Here is an 8,245-nt window from a genome sequence, read left to right as displayed (position 1 = left end):
AAAACAAAGTTTGAGGGGTGGACTCGCTTTCCCGTTATCCGGTTCCTGGAAGGTGGATTCTTCCTGCAAACTTTCCCTCGGCCCCTGGCATCCTCCAGCCCGCCCCCGTCCACGCCTCTCCCCACGTGGCGCAGGCCAGGCGAAGAAAACCTGGCGTCTCGGTCCCCCGGGGAAAGGTGCGCCCGAAACTCAGCCACTGGCCCTGGCCCCGAGTGCTCGGGAAACATCAAACCCCGCCAGCTGCGGCGGATTCCGCCTTCCCCAGCCAGGGGGGAAACTTTCCTGGGAGTTCGTGCAGCGTCTGGGGGGGTTACCACGTTCTCAGCCGGCCACTAACAACAGCTGGGGGGACTTGAACGTGCCGATCCCGTTATTACTCCCCACTGCTGCTGTTTGCTGATGTCGTGTGCGCTTCACCTGCTGCAGGGCAGTGACCATAACCTGGTCTGTTCCACTCCACTGCCTGCGTCGCCTGCCCTGTTTGGGCTGCAGACGTTTCGGGGAAAGGCCATCCTGTTTTCAGTTAGATACAAACACAATTTATAATTTTGTGATTTATTTTAATGGCTTTTAATCGCTCCCTGACAATTTCCCCTTAATTCCTGGCCACGGATCAGGACTATGCCCAGTGCGGGAGGAAACGCTATCGTCTTTTCTGTTCTGGTCCAGTTGTTGTGCTCTACCCTTCACCGTAGCTACAAATAAATACATAGGAGTATGTGCAGTATTCCCTGAACTCGGAATGGGAAAGCCCTGGGTTGATGGGGTAAGTGTAATCACTCATAGCAGCTACTGTGTCTGTTACCTCCGCTTCCCCTCCCCTTTCTTATTTAAATACTCGTAGAGCTCCGTCTGAACAAGGTAACTATAAACTATCGTTTAGAAATTGAGGAATGCTACTGAGTTCAAGCTTGTAAATAAATAAGCCACAAAAGATCCTCAAGTTTCCCCTCTTGGGATAGAACGAGCGAGCAAACACCACGTGATAATGTCGGTCAGGTCACTTATGCAGTGGTTCTCAACCAGGGGTAGGTACGCAGAGGTCTTCTGGGGGGTACATCAACTCCTAGATATGTGCCTAGTTTTACAACAGGCTCCATAAAAAGCTCTAGCAAAGTCAGTACAAACTAACATTTTCTATAGACAATGGCTCGTTTATATGGCTCTATGTACTACACACTGAAATGTAAGTACCATATTTGTATTCCAATTAATTTATTTTATAATTATATGGTAGAAATGAGAAAGGCAGCAGTTTTTCAGAAATAATGCGCTGTGACCCTTTTGCAATTTTGTCTCTGATTTTGTAAGCAAGTCGTTTTTAAGTGAGGTGTAACCTGAGGGTGCGCAAGACAAATCCGACTCCTGAAAGAGGTTCAGTAATCTGGAAAGGTTGAGAGCCCCTGACTTAGTGCACTACTGGAAGGCATACAGAAAAGGGGATGAGCCAAATATAGAAGCTACAATCTCTGCCACCAGAGTTCACTATAGTCTTGTCTACACTAACATTTTAGATTCTACTGTGGAACAATGATCAATTCTAGCTCTATTGTTGGCTGAGACAAACAAGTATGTAGGAAGTCAGGAAGATGGAATAAAAAAATGGGATTGTTTTGCATAAAAAGATTTATATATGCAAATCCTAGTCAATCAGTAGCAATAATCACAACTCACCACTTGCCTAACCAGTCTGAGAGGAGGGTTTTCTATATGCATTATGGAGGAGGCCAACTAACCTGGCGTGTAAGGGGGTAACTCCCAGCCAAAATCTGAAAAGCTCTTCCCACACTGAAAGGTCAGCATGGGAGACAGCACATAGATGTTTGTGGAAGAAGCAGGTGATCATATTGGCAGAGTTAAGGCCGAAGCTGCTCTCATGGTAATAGGATGGATAAGGAGAGTGGAGTTCTATTGTGAAAGTCTGTAACAGTTAAGATTAGTTGGATTCCTTTAGCTTTCCTTCCGCTGCTGAATAAATGTTAGCTCTTTAAGTATCATATCACCTGTATCACTCCCCTCAATCCAACCTTTTTCTTATTTGTTATCACTGACATTTTTCATTTTCAGGCCTTACAGTTCCATAGCAAAAAATGTTTTACTACAAGAATCGCTTCACACTATATACCAGGGGTTCTCAAACTGGGGGTCGGGACCTATCAGGGGGTCATGAGGTTATTACAGGGCGGAGTCGCGAGCTGTCAGCCTCTAGCCCAAAGCCCACTTTGCCTCCAGCATTTATAATGGTGTTAAATATATTAAAACATGTTTTTAATTTATAAGGGGGAGGGGCGCACTCAGAGGGTTGCTATGTGAAAGAGGTCACCAGTATAAAAGTTTGAGACCCACTGCTATATACTTCACTAAAAGGAGCCTAACTAAGCAGACATGCATTTGGTGGAACAGTGTACCATGCAAACACACCTGTTTCTTTTAAGTGGCATTTATTGATTTGATAACAAGCTTTAACCTATAAATGTCACTGACATGCAGACAAGGCATGACATTAAAGCATGAGTCTATGCAGAGATCAGAATTCAGCTGCCGACAATGTGTGCAGATTAATTCCGCAAAGTAGTCCAAGGTGTGGGGATCAAAAGGATTACACAAGTGTAAACCATATAAAATTAGGCCATGATTAACCCATATCACTTTACAGACCCTATGCTTCATCAGAAGTCTTGAAGAATCCTCTTCTTAGATTGTTCCCGCCCCCTCTTTAAGCCAGGCCTGGTTTTGGAATAGCGGCAGGTGAGCTCGGAAAGATATTAAGGGAATGTGCCTACTGTTCTCCTTTGTTGGAATAAATCTGAAATAGTCTCACTGAAGGAAAATAAATCCCCCCTCATTTTGCTCTAGCTGTTCTCTAGTCCAGTGGTCTCCAAACTTTTTTGCCGCTCCAAGAAAAAAAAAAAAAAAAAAAAAGCGCTCGGACTCCCACCCGAACTGCCGAAGCGGCGCTGCTCTGGCAGCGCTCCTCTTGCCACGCACCCTGGAGGATCCTCTTGCACACAGCCCCTTGGAGACCACTGCTCTTGGCAAATGAAATACAATCTCCACACCGTTAACTTCTAATGAAAAAGTCAAAGTCAAACTCACCCTCTCCTTGGAAATATTGTTCAACAAATGTTCAAACAGTGCCTGGGGCCAAAGAATTTTAATATTTAGTTTACAGTTTCAAAATGCTTCCTTTCAGTTCCAACAACGCAGGCCTCTGCCCTCTTAAGATGAAGGAGACTCTGTTAGCTGTAACAGTTTAATATTATTTCCAGGTGATGGGGTCAATCTATTATTCCATCCAACAGAAGGTAGGAGTGGTAGTACCTTGCCCCACAACCATCTACTTGCACAAAGAAAGCACAGAGGAGGGGTAGAAGAGACTGAGGCTGAAATTCTGGCCCCACTGAAATCAATGGGACAGGATTTCACCCTAGGAATTTCCCTCCATCTATGCATTTTTACCCCACTTGTGTGCAGAAAGGAAGCTCTGTTGTTCAGAGCAGAGTGCCACACAATTATAAAGGAATTTCAGAAGTTGGAGATGAAAAAAAATGACTCCCTGTCAATTGTAGCTCACCAATTCCCCTTTCCTTTTTCCCTGCTATGAGAACACTGGGATAGCACTACAGTGATCTGAGCCAAAAGAGGTCTTTCTAATACAGGATAAATCTAGTCCAGGGTCAGCCAGGTAATCATGAATTAGAGTGGATTTATTTGACAAGGTCCTGGCACTTATTAGTACAGTTGTTGAGGTGATGAGCTTATCAGGGTGATTACACACCCAAGGCTCCATTTTCAGAAGATGCAATAAATGAATAACCCCATGATCCATGTGTTCATGAAAGAGCACAAGGTGTGAGTCTTCATAGAATATCAGGGTTGGAAGGGACCTCAAGAGGTCATCTAGTCCAACCCCCTGCTCAAAGCAGGACCAATCCCCAGACAGATTTTTGCCCCCATCCCTAAATGGCCCCTTCAAGGATTGAACTCACAACCCTGGGTTTAGCAGGCCAAAGTTCAAACCACTGACTGTTAATAGCACCGTCAAACAGGGCAGGGAGGCCATTTGTATCCTAGTCCTGGGGAGGAACACAGCCATCACACTTGTGATGAGAGATACCCAGTGAGGATAAACAGCTAAAGGAGGCCATAAATAATTGAGCATGGAAGATGAGAAGCATAGCAACAAAACTGGAGCCTCTGAAGCACAACAGCCTAACAGTGAAGCTACCTTATCCTAAAGCCAATCACTCGTAAATGTTTTCCCAGTGTCTATACTGCCTACGGTTTAAACTCCCACATGGAGTAAATGAAGTCTTTGATGCAACAGGGAATCTTCATCCAAACTCTTATTGTTAATACAAAAGTTCATTAACTGTACATTTTTTGCAAGACTTCCCTCAGTTCCTCCCCCTTCTGGGGAAGTATGAGAACAAGTCTCCAGTATTAACTGGTTTTAAACCAAACTACCGGTATATAAATCCTTGCTTCCACATGTATCCCTTTTGCTGGCATTTTATTTTTTAATCCATCCAGGGCATTGGGAGTCACTTTAGAAATGTTGCTAGAGTGGAAACTCATTGTTGGACTTTTATCATCACCTGACAAATTAGGGCTGTCAAGGGATTAAAAAAATGAATCATGATTAATCACGCAATTAAAAAAACTAACCGTGATTAATCATGATTAAAAAAATTAATCTCGATTAATCGTGCTGCTAAACAATAGAAAACCATTTAAATATTTTTGAATGTTTTCTACTTTTTCAAATATTTTGATTTCAATTACAACACAGAATACAAAGTGTACAGTGCTCACTTTATTACAAATATTGCACTGTGAAAAACGAGATAGGTGAATTGAAAATTACTAATAAGAGTACTGTAGTGCAATCCCTTTATCATGGAAGTTGGACTTACAAATGTAAAATTATGTACAAAAAAATAACTGCATTCAAAAATAAAACAAAGTAAAATTTTAGAGCCTAGAAAGTCAACTCAATCCTACTTCTTGTTCAGCCAATCGCTCAATCAAATTTGTTTACCTTTGCAGGAGATTATGCTGCCCACTTCTTGTTTACAATATCACCTGAAAGTGAGAACTGGCATTCGTATGGCACTGTTATAGCCGGCATTGCAAGATATTTACATGCCAGATGCGCTAAAGATGTGTGTTCCTTCATGCTACAACCACCATTCCAGATTCCATGCAATGACAGGTTCTGCTAGATAACAATCCAAAGCAGTGCAGACTGACGCATGTTCATTTTCATCATCTGAGTCAGATGCCACCAACAGAAGGTTGATTGTCCTGTAGTTTCCGCATCAGGGTGTTGAGCTTTTAAGACATCTGAAAGCATGTGCCACACCTCGTCCCTCTCAGATTTTGGAAGGTATTTCAGATTCTTAAAACTTGATTCGAGTGCTGTACCTATCTTTAGAAATTTCACATTAGTATCGTCTGCATTTCGTCAAATCTGCAGTGAAAGTGTTCTTAAAATAAAAATGTGCTGAGTCATCACCTGAGACTGCTATACCATGAAATATATGGCAGAATGCGGGTAAAACAGCAGGAAACATACAATTCTCCCCAAAGGAGTTCAGTCATAAATTTAATTAACGCATTACATTTTTAAAGAGCATCATCAGCATGGAAGCATGTTCTCTGGAATGGTGGCCGAAGCATGAAGGGGGACACGAACGTTTAGCATATCTGGCATGTAAATACCTTGCGATGACGGCTACAAAAGTGCCATGCAAATGCCTGTTCATTTCAGGTGACACTGTAAATAAGAAGCGGACAGCATTATCTCCCGTAAATGTAAACAAACTTGTTTGTTTTAGCAGTTGGCTGAACAAGAGTGGACTTGTAGGCTCTAAAGTTTTATATTGTTTTGTTATTGAATGCAGTTATGTAACAAACATCTACACTTGTAAGTTGCACTTTTATGTTAAAGAGATTGCACTGCAGTACTTGTATGAGGTGAATTGACAAATTCTGTTTCTTTTATCATTTTTACAGTACAAATATTTGTAATAAATAATATAAAGCGAGCATTGTACATTTTGTATACTGTGTTGTAATTGAAAAATATATTTGAAAATGTAGAAAACATCCAAAAATATTTAATACATTTCAGTTGGTATTCTATTGTTTAACACTGTGATTAAAACTGCAATTAATTTTTTGGAGTTAATCGTGAGAGAGTTAACTGCAATTAATCGACAGCTCTACTGATGATAATACCACTTTACTTTTTCAGAGCATGGTAATTTATTAAACCCAACGTAGCCCTTATGAAGTAGGCAAATATACATGATTATCATAATTGTACAGATGCAGAAACTGATGCATTGAGAAGTTAAGTGACTTGCCAAAATCCACACAGAGCTGAGGCAGAGCCAGAATTTGACCTCATGAGTCTGACCCCCACCACTGCATTCAATCCACAAGACTAGACCACCACCACCACAAGCACGTTTTAAAGGTACATACATACCTTTACTTCCCAAACCAGAACAGGAAGAATACTTCCACGTTCAGTTACTACACAGTTAAAATAAAATAAAAGAAATATCTAGATCCACTAAGTAGCAGACCGAACATTGTATGTTCTATTGTTTAACAATTTACTACATGTCTATTTCCATGGCCTCTAGGCACACCAGAGACATTGAAAACAAAATATGTCCTAGTATTGTCCCCGCAATGGCAGTAATAGTACTAACCTCAGCCTCACAAGACAGGGAACAATTGTTAGTCTTAGTCTCATGTCAAGCAAATCCTTGGAGAAAATGATAAACCTTAGATCATGGGGTCAGCAAGTTTACATAAGAATGGCCATACTGGATCAGACCAAAGGTCCATCTAGCCCAGTATCCCGTCTTCCGACAGTAGCCAGTGCCAGGTGCCCCAGAGGGAATGAACAGAACAGGTAAGTTTGAACTAGGCATAGCTCCAGCACGTGTAGTTACTTGCACAGTATTCTAAGAGTACATGATACTCTATAGGCAAGGTCTCTGCCCCCACTGCATCTGCAGTTTAAACAAGCAGCAGTTTCCTATCTGGGGATCCTCCACTGAGAACACCTTGTACCCATGCCTCAAGCACCGCAGCTATAGTAGTAGTGCTCTGGGAGAGGTGCAATCGGGGTAGTCAAGTCCAGATCCAAATAGGGTTTTGGATATTGCCTCCAGAATGCCCTTATTTCCAGCTATACTTGAATAATATTGTTCAGAAGGCCAAATTCTGCCCTCAAGTGCACTGCACACACTATATCTAAGGGCAAAGTTCTTGGTTTGTGCTTGGTTTTAAACTATTACAGGATATTATCAACCTAAGATTCAAGGCCCTGCTGATGTTAATAGCTTAGTAGGAGTCTGGGTGAAGAGAAACAGGGGAAATGAAAGGTGCTTCATTGTAGAGAATGTGCTCTCTGGAATGAGATGCTAAACCAAGAGATCCATCTTGTTGTTTGTTCAGATAAGTTAAATATGATGCACCATTATCCAAAACAGTACTCCAAAGAATTGATTAAAATGTTCTCACAGAACATTAGACTGGATAACAACTTATTCAAATTAATAGCCTTATATTAGACTTAGGAAGGCAGTGTTACCTAGTAGATAGAGCACTAGATGGGGACTAAGGATCTGGGTTCTATTTACAGCTCTGCTACAGGCCTTAGGCAAGTCATGTCACTCTGTGCCTCAGTTTCCCCATCTGTAAAATGAGGATGATGATATTGACCTTCTTTGTAAAGCAGCTTGAGAGCTACTGCTGAAAAGCTCTGTATAAGAGCAAGGAATTATATTATGCTTAGTAGTGGAGAAAAGGCCCAGCTCCTAGCTAACTCTGAGTAACTTCTACAAAATTACCAGAAAGAGGTAGCACTTTGATGCAAATTTCTAATATAAAAACTGCCATAAAATTGACTCAGTTCTGATGATCTGCTACTAACGAAAGCAAAGACTGTTACCCCCTCTGTAAAATGCAGGTAATGTTGCGGAACTTCTTTATAAAGTGCTTTGAGCTCTAAAGACAAAAAGTGCTAAGAGCGAGCTAGGTATTATTATGCTAGTGCTTCTTTCCGACCCATTTCAAAACAGTAGTTTTAGAAAGTACACAACTGAAATCAAATGCAGGTATCTCATCTAACTTCCCTATTTTGCTACTTCAAAGCTACTTAAACTGCTTCGGAGTCACGTAGGAACAAACTTGTTCAGGGGTCTGGTGACTGCCCAAATCT

The sequence above is a fragment of the Trachemys scripta genome, chromosome 15 (assembly GCF_013100865.1).
Source record: "Trachemys scripta elegans isolate TJP31775 chromosome 15, CAS_Tse_1.0, whole genome shotgun sequence".
NCBI lineage: Eukaryota > Metazoa > Chordata > Testudines > Emydidae > Trachemys > Trachemys scripta.
Note: the sequence above shows the minus strand (reverse complement) of the source record.